Raw genomic sequence first — 13,803 nt, forward strand, 5'->3', positions numbered from 1 at the left:
GTTTTATTTATTTATTGCTATCCATGCCCTTGTTCACCTCACTTTCTCTTCCTTTGAAAATTGGATTTTGAAAAATTTGGCTTGTTGAGGAAACAAGATTGGCGATGAAGCTTCAGTGGAAACACCTTTTCCCCATGATAATTCATTCAGGAGTGAATTCCCTTCCCGAGGGGGTAGATTTCTCTCTCTTCCTGTTGTCTCACCCTGCTCTTAACTGTGAGCCATTTGTAATTCGGATGTTTGCAACTTGAGGCCTGTCTGTACTGATTTCTTACCCATTGAGGTGGATAGGAAGTGTTTTATGCTCAGTCAAAATACTACCTGCTGAAACAAATCTGAGCGGTTTTCTCTTATGAAACTTTTGGTGTAGATAATTTCTCTCTTTGATATTTATGGGCTGATATTGGCAGCTGTGGTTAACATTTGTTGCTTTTTAGTAAACAGCTGTAGGCAGCAAGATGACTTTTCTCCACTGGCAATCAACAGCAAATAATCTTGTCTATCTGAGGTTGCTTCTTTTTGACAGATCTGTGTACAAGCCCTCAGCAAGAACTGAAAGGGAAGAGGAGAGATGAGTAAGCAGAGAATAACATATGACAGAGGAATGGAAACAGCTGTAGCTGCCAAAAGTTAGCAGTGGTAAAGTTTGGCATTCAGATGCACAGTTTACACAGGCAAGAAATGAGCAAGGTGTAGAACAGAAGTGGGCACCCCATAATGGGACGCACTGCGGGATTTTCAATGGAAAACCGATCAGGGATTTTTTTCAGCTTAATTATGCTGGGAACATGTATTTAGATGTATACTGTTGCCCTCAATGTATGGTTTTGACTTTTGTGGACTTGTTTATACACTGATTTAATTAAAAATGTTCCCTTTAGGAAGCTCAAGGTTTTCTGGTATGACCCTGTGGTCAATCTTCTCCAGTCATATTGGTGGACCTAAAGATTTTTAGAGGAATTACCTCTCAAATATGTGGTGTGCTTCCAGCAGAAATTGACCAGAAAGTTGTGTTGGAATATCTAGAAACTCCTAAAGAGTTTTACTCCCAATTAAAAAATAGCAGTTACTTTATTCATAGCTTTTAACTTTCACAGGGGAGTTGTAGAGTGCTAACTGTTTCAGGTAGCATTTGGGCGCATACTCTGGATCAGTGGTTCTCAACCTGTGGGTCCCCAGATGTTTTGGCCTTCAACTCCCAGAAATGCTAACAGCTGGTAAACTAGCTGGGATTTCTGGGAGTTGTAGGCCAAAACACCTGGGAGGACTTGGAGGCCAAGAAAAGAGGCCACACATGGCTTGCAGTCTGCCACCCCATCCCCATAGAGCAAGCATAGGCAAACTTCGGCCCTTCAGATGTTTTGGACTTCAGCTCCCACAATTCCTAACAGTCTACCAGTTGCTGGGAATTGTTGAAGTTAGAGATACCCGAAGGCCCGAAGTTTGCCCATGCCTGCCAAAGCGTGATGGAATAGTTTGCTTTCCTCCAACCTTTTCATAAGGATAGGACATTTCCCCCATTTGTTGATTTTCTAACAACGTTCATTATTTCAGCTTTCCTCACTTCCTCAAATTCAAACCTTAGAAAGGAAAAAAGATAATACTTAGCATCACCAAATTTTTATTTATATAGCACCCTCATTGTGTACATGGTGCTTTACATGTAAAATGGTAACAAAACAGTTCCCTGCCTTAAGCTTATTATCTAATTAGAATATGACACAAAAAGAAAAAAGGGATGACAGTGTGGGAGGGGATTAAGTCCAACAGATAACTGCCTCTTCTTTTCTTTCTTTGAGGCCAGGGCAGTGGCAGTTGGAGTAGTGGAATAGTCTTTCATATGCGTCTTGGCCCATTTATAATGGAACTGAGTCTGCCTCTTCTCCCCAGACCATGACAGTGGTAGTTGCGACAGAGGCCTCTCTGTGCCCTTAATCCCAGCAAATGTGGAGGGTTATGCTGTGTAACCTAGAGAACAGCTAGTGTCTCTCTAGGAATATCTAGGTTCTGTAGTGCTAATCTGTGGTCAGTTTCCAGCAAAAGTTGAACATACAGTCGTGCTGGAATGCCTAGAAATACCTAGAAATTTTCTCAAGCAATTTCTTTATTCATGGTTTTTCACTTTAACGTCAGACCTGTGTCTCTAAGCTCAGCAAATACAAAGGGCTAATAGTTCCAGGTAGCATTTCAGGGCAACTTCTGGGGGATTTCTTCCCCTCTTTGTACTTGGAAGACTGAGTGGAAGCTTGAGGGAGGACTTGGAGTCTAACAAAAACCAGGGAGGCAAAACCATACTCTGCATGTTAGCCACTATTTAATGCGGCCTTCAGACTGCCACCCCATCCGTGTAGAGCAGTGGTTCCCAGCCTGTGGTCCATGGACCACCAGTGGTCCCCAAGAACTAAAATATGGTCCACAGCTTCATTACACCGTTGCAATGAGAGCGACTGGTCTCACGAAACCCTCTTATAATGCTGAGGCAATGGGGATGTCAGGAGCGGAGAGGCTGACTTCCCACGAATGGTGCGGCAACAAACTTCCTGACTGCTGCTTGTTCTCCGCCCTCCCCCTGAGCAGCCGTTCCATGTAGCGCCTGGAAGTGGTGGAGGCACCTTGCGGTCTTCATTTTTAGGCCTGTTCCTAGGGTTATTTTTGGTGCTGATTCAGAAATTAGCATTGGATAGACCCCATCTAGATTATTAAATATGGTTTTCGGTGGGCGAGCAGATGGCAACTACTGAATGGCATGTGTTCTGTATCAGAAACTAGAGATGATGTGGTCCATCCAGTGCAGTTTTCTGAATCAGCACTCCAAATAACCAAATCAAATCTAAAGTTGACAAAAAATCGATTCATAACCCTTTTGATACTAATGTTGGAGAATGGTCACTGGTAAAAAAAAAGTTGGGAACTACTGCCATAGACTGATGGAATGGTTTGTATCCCTCCAACCTTTCAAGAAGGATAAGGCACGTTACACCATTCATTTCAGTTTTCATAATCTTTTCAAATTAGAAGTTGTAAAGCATCTCAGAAAGAAAAAAAGAATACCTATTATTGCAATTATTATTTATTTACATACATAAATATATGTATATGGCGCTTTATCCCAGCAAATGTGAAGGGCTTTCATCTGCTTCTGTGCCAAGACATGATGGAGCTGTGCTTATTCTTCCAAGGTCAGGGCACTGGCAATTGGGATGGGGGGAGAATCTTCCATCTGTTTTTGGGCCTGCCTCTTTTTCGGAGGCCAGTTGCTCTGTTCCAATGGTTCTCAACCTGTGGGTCCCCAGGTGTTTTGGCCTACAACTCCCAGAAATCCCAGTCAATTACCAGCTGTTAGGATTTATGGGAGTTGAAGGCCAAAACATCTGGGGACCCACAGGTTGAGAACCACTGCTCTGTTCATTGTATGAATACAGGTGTGCTGAATCAGACCTAAAGCTTAGCTAATTCAGCATTCTCTTCTGGAAGTTGACAATCAGATGTCAAAGAAGAGCCCAATAGCCAGTCAGGAGTGCGATAACATCCTCCTTGCATTCTGTAGCAACTAAATGTACTCCTTTGATGCTAGGCATATCACTACTATCATGAGTGTCTTGTCATGTGGTCCCTGTACACTAAACTAGGGAGGTAAATCCATGTTCTGAATATTTTTTTAATTTTTTTAATTGTGTTATACGTAACAGCCTTAAAAGTTATTCATTCTCTCTTATATGTGTGTGTGTGTGTGTGTGTGTGTGTATGCTCTCTGTTCGTTTTGAGTGACATCTTAACTCAAAATCTGCTGGACACATGTCCACCAAGTTTAGCCACAAGACACCAACTAACCCAAGGAGTGACCATCACAAAAAAGTGGATTTGCCATTTGGGAGTTGTAGTTGCTGGGATTTATAGTTAACCTGCAATCAAAGAACAACGATGGAATTGAACCAAACTTGGCACACAGAACTCCCATGACCAACAGAAAATACTGGAAGGGTTTGGTGGGCACCGACCTTGAGTTTTTGGAGTTGTAGTTCACCTACATCCAGAGAGCAATGTGCGTTCAAATAATGAGAGCTCTGGACCAAACTTGGCACGGACACACAATATGCCCAAGTGTGAACACTTGTGGAGTCTGGGAAAATAGTCCTTGACATTTGGGAGTTGTTACTTGGATTTATAGTTCACCTACAATCAAAGAGCATTCTGAACCCTACCAATGATAGAATTGGGTCAAACTTCCCACACAGAACCCCCATGACCAACAGAAAATACTGTGTTTTCCAGTGGTCTTTGGCGATCCTTCCGACACTCCCTCACAACTCCCCCAGGGGTCCCGACCCCCAGGTTGAGAAATGCTGCCTTAAGGCCATCCAGGCCAACTCACTTCCTCAAGGCAAGAATGATAGAACCACAAGTTGTTGGATCTGAACATACAACAAAGAAATGCTGGAGCCTGTTGTACCCTCTTGAATTTAGTGATAGACTAGCAGCCACAAGACAGGAGCAACTTGCTTCATTGCTTTAGATGCATTTCCCAAGCATTGATTTCCTACCAGTTTCCCCTTTTCTCTTGAGAATAGAGAAGCAGTGTCTTAAGAATGGGAAAAATAAATTCCTTATTTTCAGTCCCTGTCAAGTAGTGAATCACCAGTGATCCATAATAAAAAGGTCTCCTCCTATGATTCACTGAGAACGTTGCGGTATAAAGCATACTGAAAAATGATGTCCACTACATGTTAGACTGCAGCTTCTGTAATCTCCACTCAGCATATTTTGCTACTATGTGGACTGGGGATGATGATGGTGTTGGTGATCATAATCCCAAAATTGGGATTCAAGGTGGTTTAAAAATATTGAGTACTGGGAGATGTAATGCTAACATATCTGGAGGGAACCAGAATGGGGGAAGCTATTCAGAGGTGTAAGAACATTTTCTAAACAGGTACTGTACTAACGCAAAATCTTGATTTGCATCAACAGGACTGGAAAACTTGATTTGACATGCAAACTTATTTTATCAAGAAATCCTAATGTTCCTGAAAACTACAACAGACACAGTGAGTAGGACTTTTCAGATTTTAAAGTATTGTTTTGATTCTGGGATTAGTATAAGAATATAACCTTGCACAAATAACTTACACAGTCATTTTACAACAAAAGTTGCATTCATGTGGTATCGTGTGGCATAGTCTCAAATGAGGGCAAACTCTTTGCTTTATGGTTGAAGCATCTGCTGAGGTCAACCAATTGAATTTAATTGTCTTGTGAATGTTCATACAGATGTAAGAGATAAGGGGCCTTAGTGGCACAGTGGGTTAAACCACTGAGTTGTGGAACTTGCTGTCCGAAAGGTTGGAAGTTTGAATTTGCAGAGTGGGGTGAGCCCTCGTTGTTAGCCCCAGCTTCTGCCAACCTAGCAGTTCAAAAACATGCAAATGTGAGTAGATCAATAGGTACCGCTATGGCTAAAGGTAACTGCGCTCCATGCAGTCATGCCTGCCACATGACCTAGGAGGCATCTACGGATAGCACTGGCTCTTGGGCTTAGAAATGGAGATGAGCACCACCTCTTAGAATTGGACTCAACTAGATTTAATGTCAAGGGGAAACCTTTACCTTTACTTTTTAAGACCCACTAGTTCACTGATGTTTACTCCCATGTTGTAAGATATATAATAAAAATATAGAGACATGTTAATGTTGGAATGCAGCTGAGGAATACCACAGGCATGAAGAACTGGTTCTCTTCTATGAGGTGTGCGTTCCCCCTTTTTGATCAGCATTTAGGTTGGTACCCTCCAAACCATGTTCCAGGAAACCTCAGAGATTCTAATGAGTTTTATCAGGAATCCCTGACTGAGAAAATAACAGCAAACTGGTGAAAAAGAGTATCTACTGCTGTCAGTCTTCATCTGCAATGTGCAACTGTAAGACAGAGTAGGGAAAATGCGGGATTGCAGCTCACAATTTGTGCATGGCCTAGTTTGGAATGAGTAAATACCCAATGATGTTTAATCAAAATCGTGGCTTGTATAAAATTAAAGGACTTAAGTTTCTCATTAATTTCTAATGTAAAGCCCATATTACAGCCAGCGCTGGCAGCCTGAAAATGAGAAACATTGCTGTGGTACATCTGAGAAGCTGAAGTTTAGAACTAATCTAGCAAAGCAGGTCAATTTGTTTTTGTTTGGGTTTTTCCCCCTGTAATTCCATCTAATGCTGTATCTATTTGGGAAAAATGCATACTCACCCCAATACTGGCATCCTTCACAATGTAAAGCAGCTGTTAAATATCTGGCGTTTCCATCCCTTAACATGACTTTGTGTTAAGCAAAGTCAGAGGATACTTTCCAGTCATCACGGTCCATTTCAGCCTAATCAATTACCCCAATGTACAGCACCACTATAACCCATCCCCTGCACTGTTCAGCACAGGGAAGGAATGGGTCATCCCGGTGTCAGTGCTGTTGTTCCTCACTAATCACAAGACTCCCTGCAAGAGCCTGACCGCTGCAGTTGTGTCTGCAGAGGTCAGAATGGGATGCCCTCATGGTCAGCAAGGAGGAGGCTGTGTGCTATCTCCTCTTATTGTTTGCATGGGCACCCCATTACAACCTTAGCATATGTAACCACAATGTCCAGACCAAAGGAACGGCTCAGGAAGACTGATGCCGTCTCAGCCTAGCTGAAGACTATGTGCACCAAAGAGAATTCACCCTGGTGCTTGTGGTCATCATCACTGTTGATGTGAGGCCAGTCTCGAGCATAATGCTCTGGATTGATCACAGATTAAGTAGGGAAGTTTAGCTTCCGGGCTGTAAGCCCAAGTTCTGGCAGCATTTTTTCCTGATGTGGGCAAATGCTTCTAGAACATGACCATACAGGAGGGAATGCTTCTGGACATGGCCATACAGCCCAGAAAACTTATAGCAACCCATTTTCTTCTGACATTTCGCCTGCATCTGTGGCTGTCATTTTACTCTGATGGTAGTAAAGCAAGTGGAGTATCTACCATATATATTCAAGTATAATCCAACCCAAATATAAGCCAAGGCACCTAATTTTACCACAAAAAAACCCTGGGAAAACATATTGATTGGAGTATAAGCCGAGGGTGGAAAATGCAGCAAAAATAAAAATAGATACCAATATAATTACATTAATTGAGGCATCAGTGGGTTATAAAAGGGCTGAAAAACTAGGCTTATACTCATGTATATACAGTATACCTGTTGAATCTCCAGGGTGGGAGAAAGAACCGCTGTCTGTTAAACTAATGTAAAGGGGTGCAATTAGCAAGCTTGATTTGTGTGTGTTGAGTGGCATTCACTCATTAGCATGTGAGTAACCATGAAGATAGCATAGTCAATTAGTGAGGGCATCTGCATAGAAGTAGCCTGGCCTTTGTTCCCTTTGAATTGTTTGCTCCCTAGGAGCATCTTTTGTCTGGATAAACACATGATTGCTTACTGCCCGGAGACCTCCTGTGTCTGGGTAGTGTTCATTAGTCACTGCCTTGATTCAGTCATTTTCGAGATTTCTTCCTTTATGTTGAAATTGTTCATATGTTTGTGGATTTCAGTGGCTTCTCTGTGTAGTCTGACATAGTGGTTGTCAAGGTGACCCAGAATTTTTGTGTTCTGAAATAATATTCTGCGCTCAGCTTGTTTTATCAAGTGTTCTGCTATTGCTGATTTTTCTGGCTGAATTAGTATATAGTGCTTTTTTTTGTTCCTTGATTTGTGACTGGACACTGCTTTGGTGTTCTCTATGTAGACTTGTCCACAGCTGCACAGTATATCTGTGGGACACGTAAAATAAGGTCTACGGCTCTTCGCTAGCAGATAGCGTATGTTCTGAATCAGAAACTAGAGCTGACGTGGTCTATCCAATGCAGAATTCTGAATCAGCACCCCAAATCACCAAACTGAATCTAAAGTTGACAAAAAATTGGTTTGTAACCCTTTTGATACTAATGTTGAAGAGTGGTCTTTGGTCAAAGTGGTCCCTGGCCAAAAAAGGTTGGGAACCACTGGGTTAGAAGATCCCTCTTATCCTTTGCTGAACAGAGCATTTGTTGAATTTTCTTATTGGGACTGAAGATTGTAGGTTGTGCTTCTTCATCAGTTTCTCTATACCATCAGTGGTACCCTTGATGTATGGTAAGAACACTTAGCTCTAGGTGTCTCTTTAGCTTTATTCCCGTGGCTTGTTCTTGGTCTAGCACAGTGGTTCTCAACCTGGGGTCCCCAGAAATTACAACTCCCAGAAATCCCAGCCAGTTTACCAGCTGTTAGGATTTCTGGGTGTTGAAGGCCAAAAACATCTGGGGACCCCAGGTTGAGAACCACTGGCCTAGCTGCTCTTCTGATGTCTGTTGTAGAATAGCCATGATTAGCCTGTAGAGCCTATTTTAGGTCATTCAGTTCACTCAGTTTCAGTTCATCTGGTTTAGGTGATTCAGATTAAGTGACTGATGTACATGTGGCCTATGTTTCCTTGACCTGTGCATACTTTATTGGGAGTAAGTCCCAGTGATCCCTCTTCTTTCTCTTCTGCTTCCCCCCCCCCCCCCCCGCTTCTGCTACTACTGCGTCATTAATACCCCACTTTTTCTCTGCCAAAGGAGACCAAAAGCAACTTACAATAACATCAATAACACATGCCAACATTTAAAATAGGATTAAATGTGAGAAGTATTGATAATCAACAATTAAAACTATTAAAACAATTAAAATACATAAAAACAGCACACAACACTTTCAACATAGCCTTAAAAACGTTCTTCTTTAAAAGCTTGCCTGAAAAGAAAGATCTGCCTGCTGCTGGAAGGATAGCAGAAAGATTCAGGATTCCCTGGGAAGAAGGGAAATCCAGAGTAATGCGGCAGCCACCGAGAAAGAAGGTCCTGTTCTCTCTCTTTCCCACCAACCAAGCTTGAGATGGAGGTGGGACTGAGAGAAGGGCCTCTGCTGAAGATCTCAGGGCTCAGGCTGGTTCATATCAGGAGATACGATCTTACAAATAGCCCGAACCTTAGCTGTATAGGTCATAAACAGCACTTTGAATAGTACCTGGCAATAGACTGGCAACCTTTGGAGCTGGACCTAATTGTACTTACTGCCCTGGAAACTTGGGAAGTGCCAGACGTGGAAGCTTGCATTTAGAGGCAATTTTGAATTCTGAGACTACCATAACATAAAAAACTATGTATCCATATCTGTTCAGATACACACACATGCAGAGCAATGCCTAAAAGCATATACCTGTGACACAACCTGTAAGCTTTCCAACCTCCTCACAACAGTCTTCCTCAGCCCCTTAATATACCATGCAATCCTCCTTGTACTACATTATCCATCCCTAAATCCTGTATTCACGCAAGCACAGCTTTCCAAATTCCACTGCTGTTCACCAGCTCTCCTACCTGAACAGTGAGCCTAACTGTCCAGCTCACTATTGTTAAATATCTCTTTTGAGAGCAGGAAAATGAAATATGAGATTCAGTTTGTTGCTTTGGTGTCAAATGGCTGTGGCTGTTTTGCAGTCAAACTTCAAGCAGTGTACTTTTTAATACTTGGAGGGGTTTTTGCATATATATGCTGCTTGAAATTTTTAAAGCCAAAATCAGTGTAGTAGATCTCTAGTTATTACTGTTACACCAATATATTCTTGTAGTCTTTCACACACATGCACGCAGACATGATTTATTAGTTTTTATTCTGATCTCTTTTTTTTCAATGGACTTTTATTCACTTTGCAGGAGTTCTGCTACTTGGAAGACAAATCAATATGCCAATCGATTTCTGCCAGTAAAAAATGTGAATATCACTGATTTAGCCTAAATAAAAAGATCTGCTGGGAAAGTAAATTGAATGTTTTAGGAAACTAAGCTGGGTGTTTTAGAAAATAAAAAATGCCTCTAAAGTTTCAGAGTTGAATGTGGGATATTATATTCTGTTTTTAGGTACGAAGATAAGAAACTTTGATTCATAAATCCAGAAATTGGGGGTGGGGTGGGGTGGGGGGATTATAATAATTCAGATAAAAAGAAATTGAGGTATGATATAGTTGAGTAACTTGGAATAAACAGTATTTATGTATTGTTATGATATCTGAACTTTAAAAACTTGGGAAAATTAACAGGATTGCTCCATCTAGTCAACCACTGTCTATTCGGACCAACTCTTGAAAAACTGAGGAATAGAAATTTTCCCTAGTTCATTTACACAGTCTCTTAACAGGTGACAATGGTGGCAATCAGCTATAATGGGAAATTTCTAGATTTCTCCCATACTCAATGCATAGATTCTTTTTGGAGCAGAGAGGAACAAGTAAATTGTGCATCCATATTGAGGGTGGCTGCAGGCACCAAGCTATTTTTGAGACTCTCAAGGGCCGCTCATCTCTCCTCAGTCCTTGATTCTTTTTTCATTCCCTTTCATATAACCAAAAGGGAAAATTTCATCATATTTTTGACCTTCTTGTAAACTGAGGATGTTTTTATGGTTAGATATAATTTTACAGTTTAACTGTTTGTGTAATTTTAATTCTTACATTATAATTAGTTGTTTGATAATGGTTTGCTTTGGGATTGGGTGGGTCATCAATGTATTCATGTTTATACCTGTCTTGAGGCATTGAATGTTTGCCTCTATATATTTTGTTTGTTGGAATCTGCCCTGAGTCCCCTAACAGAGATAGGGCGGAATACAAATAATTCTTCTTCCTCCTCCTCCTCCTCTTCTTCTTCTTCCGACTCCAATAGGAGTTTTCAATTGTTGATGGAAGGACAGTAAGGAAGGACCTGGTCAGACCTCCCAACGGTGCTGTTGGATTGCAGTTTTTATCAACTGTGATCAATATTTCTAGTAATATGGGATGATAAAATCTGAAGTCCCACATTTTGCAGGGCCATATATTGTCCAACCTTGCTGTGTTGTTTGATTATATGTTTGTGCATTCAAGTCGTTGAGCAATGCAGATGCCCAGGTCTTTCAAATACGAAGTGTAGTTTTGCATATACTTATTACACGGTAGTGCTGTGAAATTCATGTGACTAATTCAACTTTGCCCATCCAAAGAGTTGTTTTCTCATGTGTTTCTCCATGCATGCAGGAATGTTGTGTAATATTAAGAAAAGAAAAACTCTCTTCTAAATAAAAAGTTAGCCATTTGGTCTTACTGTAATTGAGAATGTGTTCCCAGGGATATGAGGAAGACTTGTGAAGTACAGTAAGGAATAGTAATATATATGACTGATATTTAGAGGTATTCTGATTCGTATTTACATTTTAGACTTCAGTAAGGAGAACGTTCATTTTAAATAAGGTATGGAAGGAATGGTTTTAGTTATGATCTCATAAGCTCATACCAGCTTGGCTGTTAACTTCTTGCTCCACTAATGGCAGGAGAGTTATACTAATGGGAAAGTTCCCTTCCACGAGCGCAGATCTGCTTCAATGAGAACTTGCTTCTTTCATTCACAGATCAAAAGGTTTAAAATCCAAGCTATGGTATGAATGTCAGAATAGAGATTGAGATCAAGTGGTTTAAAACGGATAAGCAGATAGAGCAAGATAAATATTTTAAGACAGTGGTGCATCTGTTGCATATTTTGAAGAGGACAAACTTCAGAATTAACTAGGTCGATCTATGCATTTATAATTTATGGCACTTTGTTCTTCTCCTGTTTACAAAGGACTTTGCATATATCTTTTCTATCTCATGCTTACCCTCGAGAAAGGAACCTTAAAAAGTACAGATGGTCCTTCGGGGTAGTAGGAATTGCTCTTGAATTATGCATATGGAGAAATGTAGTAAATAGATATCATACGCACAGTTGGCTAGATTTGTACACTTTGTTTTTATAATGGTTGGTAATTTTATTATGCATTGTAATTTGTTTTAATTACTGTTAACTTCTCTTGAGTTTTATATAGCCCTAGAAGGGCAGTGTCTAATTTTATATAAACAAACATCTATTTCTGGCTCAGTAGTCTTCGTTTCTGATTTGTTCGTTTCCCTTTGCAAACCTTTAACTTCTGGTAGCTTATCAAACAGAATACTGAATTGGAAGAAAATGTCAGTCTTTTTATGCTCAGGAGTCATGTTGCTGCTCCCATTCTGCCATGTGTCTGATCAGCAGTGGTCAGGAGGACTGCATGTCAGACATTAGTATGATAAACCTTCTAAGTGGCAATGGGTAATGAGGGGTAGTGTAGCCAATCATTTCAATTATTATTGTTGTTATTAACTTTATTTATATTCTGCCTTTCTCCCTGTAGGGACTCAAGGCGGCTAACAACATCACAATCCAATAACAATTTAAAACAAATATAAAATATATAAAGAAATAAAAACAATTAAATATTAATGGGTGGATATAAAGTTAAATACAATTACATACAGTAAATACAATTAAAATTATATTTCAAACTTACCACCACCCCAACCGCTTACCATTCCAGCCACAATAGTGAACCTTATATCTTCACTTGGGCTGGAATGAAGGCCCACAAACACTTCCAGGTCAAATAGTTTTGGGAATGCTGTTAAGTGAAACTATATATATTGAACCCACAGATGTGGGTTCTACTATATCTATGATCATCGAATTTGTAGCTAGAAAATGCTGTTGTTTCCTATTGAGCTGTTTGGGTTGACAAGAGAACATACCCCTTATGAATGTTCATAGCACAGAACATAGTCAGCCTATGACATGTACTCATGCTTGGTCTTCATGTCAAGGCATTATGTTACTGGATTCACAAATTTCAGATAACTGAAATGTACTGCACGTGTCTCACCCCATCCTAATATGAGAGTTCAAACTTGAGAGGTATGCCTGTTTTTTCTTATTTAATTCTGGTAGGAATCCAGATTGTTTACTGCGTAGAGTAAGGAAATCTTCTTAAGCATTACATTTACTTTGCCCAGTATTTTCTTGAGGAAAGATTATGTAATAGGCTTAGGCTTGCTGAAAGTAATTCAGATGAGACCAGACCGCAATTAGAACTTCCAGCATATTTGGGAATTGAAATCCTTCGAAAACAGCTGATTGAGTGGAATCCAACTAGTTTCTGGTTGCCAACAGAAGGCTTCCATCAGTGGAATATGGAAAGCGTGCTTTTCTGCAATTTCCCTCTCTGTAGTTCCCAAATCCGTTTCACAGATGGGCACCAGGGGCCAATTTTATCTTTAAAACACCCACAAAACATATTTTAAATAGACTGTATCAGTAAATCATTTCTCTCACCTACTCGGTGTTTCCAGTAAAAAAAAAGGTATTGCATCACACCCATTTGAGGAATCAGATAAAAGTTCAGCAAAACCATCACTCTGTGTTTGTATCTATCCCATGTCACAGGTTTATTCTGAGATTAAAATTCTTCAATGACCTCTCTAGATATAAAAATAAAGCATGGACAAAGAATACAAGACACAACTCTTACTTGTCCCAGGCCCTCTCTACCTTTTTTGGAGAAATTGTCTTCCCAGAAAGTCTCCAAGGGTTGAATGACATCAGAAAACTTTGCATTTTCAAAACCAGAAATGGTACTTCTTCCTCTTGGGTATTTTTTAGCAGACCCTTTATCACACAGAGGTTACCAGATGCTAAAAAATGCTCCTTAAGCCTACCACGGCTTCCACCCCTGTGTTGTAAAGTTCAAAAGCTGCTGAGAATTCAGTTTTGTGACTATGCTGGAGAGAAGAAAAGTGCTCTGCTGATTTGTACAGTTTGCAGCAGCATCTCTCAAATGCATTAGAAGCAATTCAAGACAGATGTTCAAAGAATGTGGCCTGAAGAGCCAT

General features: G+C 40.4%; 1 protein-coding gene across 2 annotated transcripts in view; it reads left to right on the forward strand.

Moving 5' to 3' along the window:
- SESTD1 (SEC14 and spectrin domain containing 1) overlaps nt 1-13,803 on the forward strand; it is an 85,944-nt gene that overhangs the window by 3,615 nt on the left and 68,526 nt on the right. For both annotated transcript variants that reach the window (XM_060779882.2, XM_067471186.1), the window contains exon 2: nt 4,969-5,045. The gene's annotated coding sequence lies outside the window, so the exon portion shown is untranslated. The remainder of the gene's footprint in view (nt 1-4,968; nt 5,046-13,803) is intronic.

This window comes from Anolis sagrei, chromosome 1, assembly GCF_037176765.1.
Source record: "Anolis sagrei isolate rAnoSag1 chromosome 1, rAnoSag1.mat, whole genome shotgun sequence".
Taxonomy (NCBI): Eukaryota; Metazoa; Chordata; class Lepidosauria; order Squamata; family Dactyloidae; genus Anolis; species Anolis sagrei.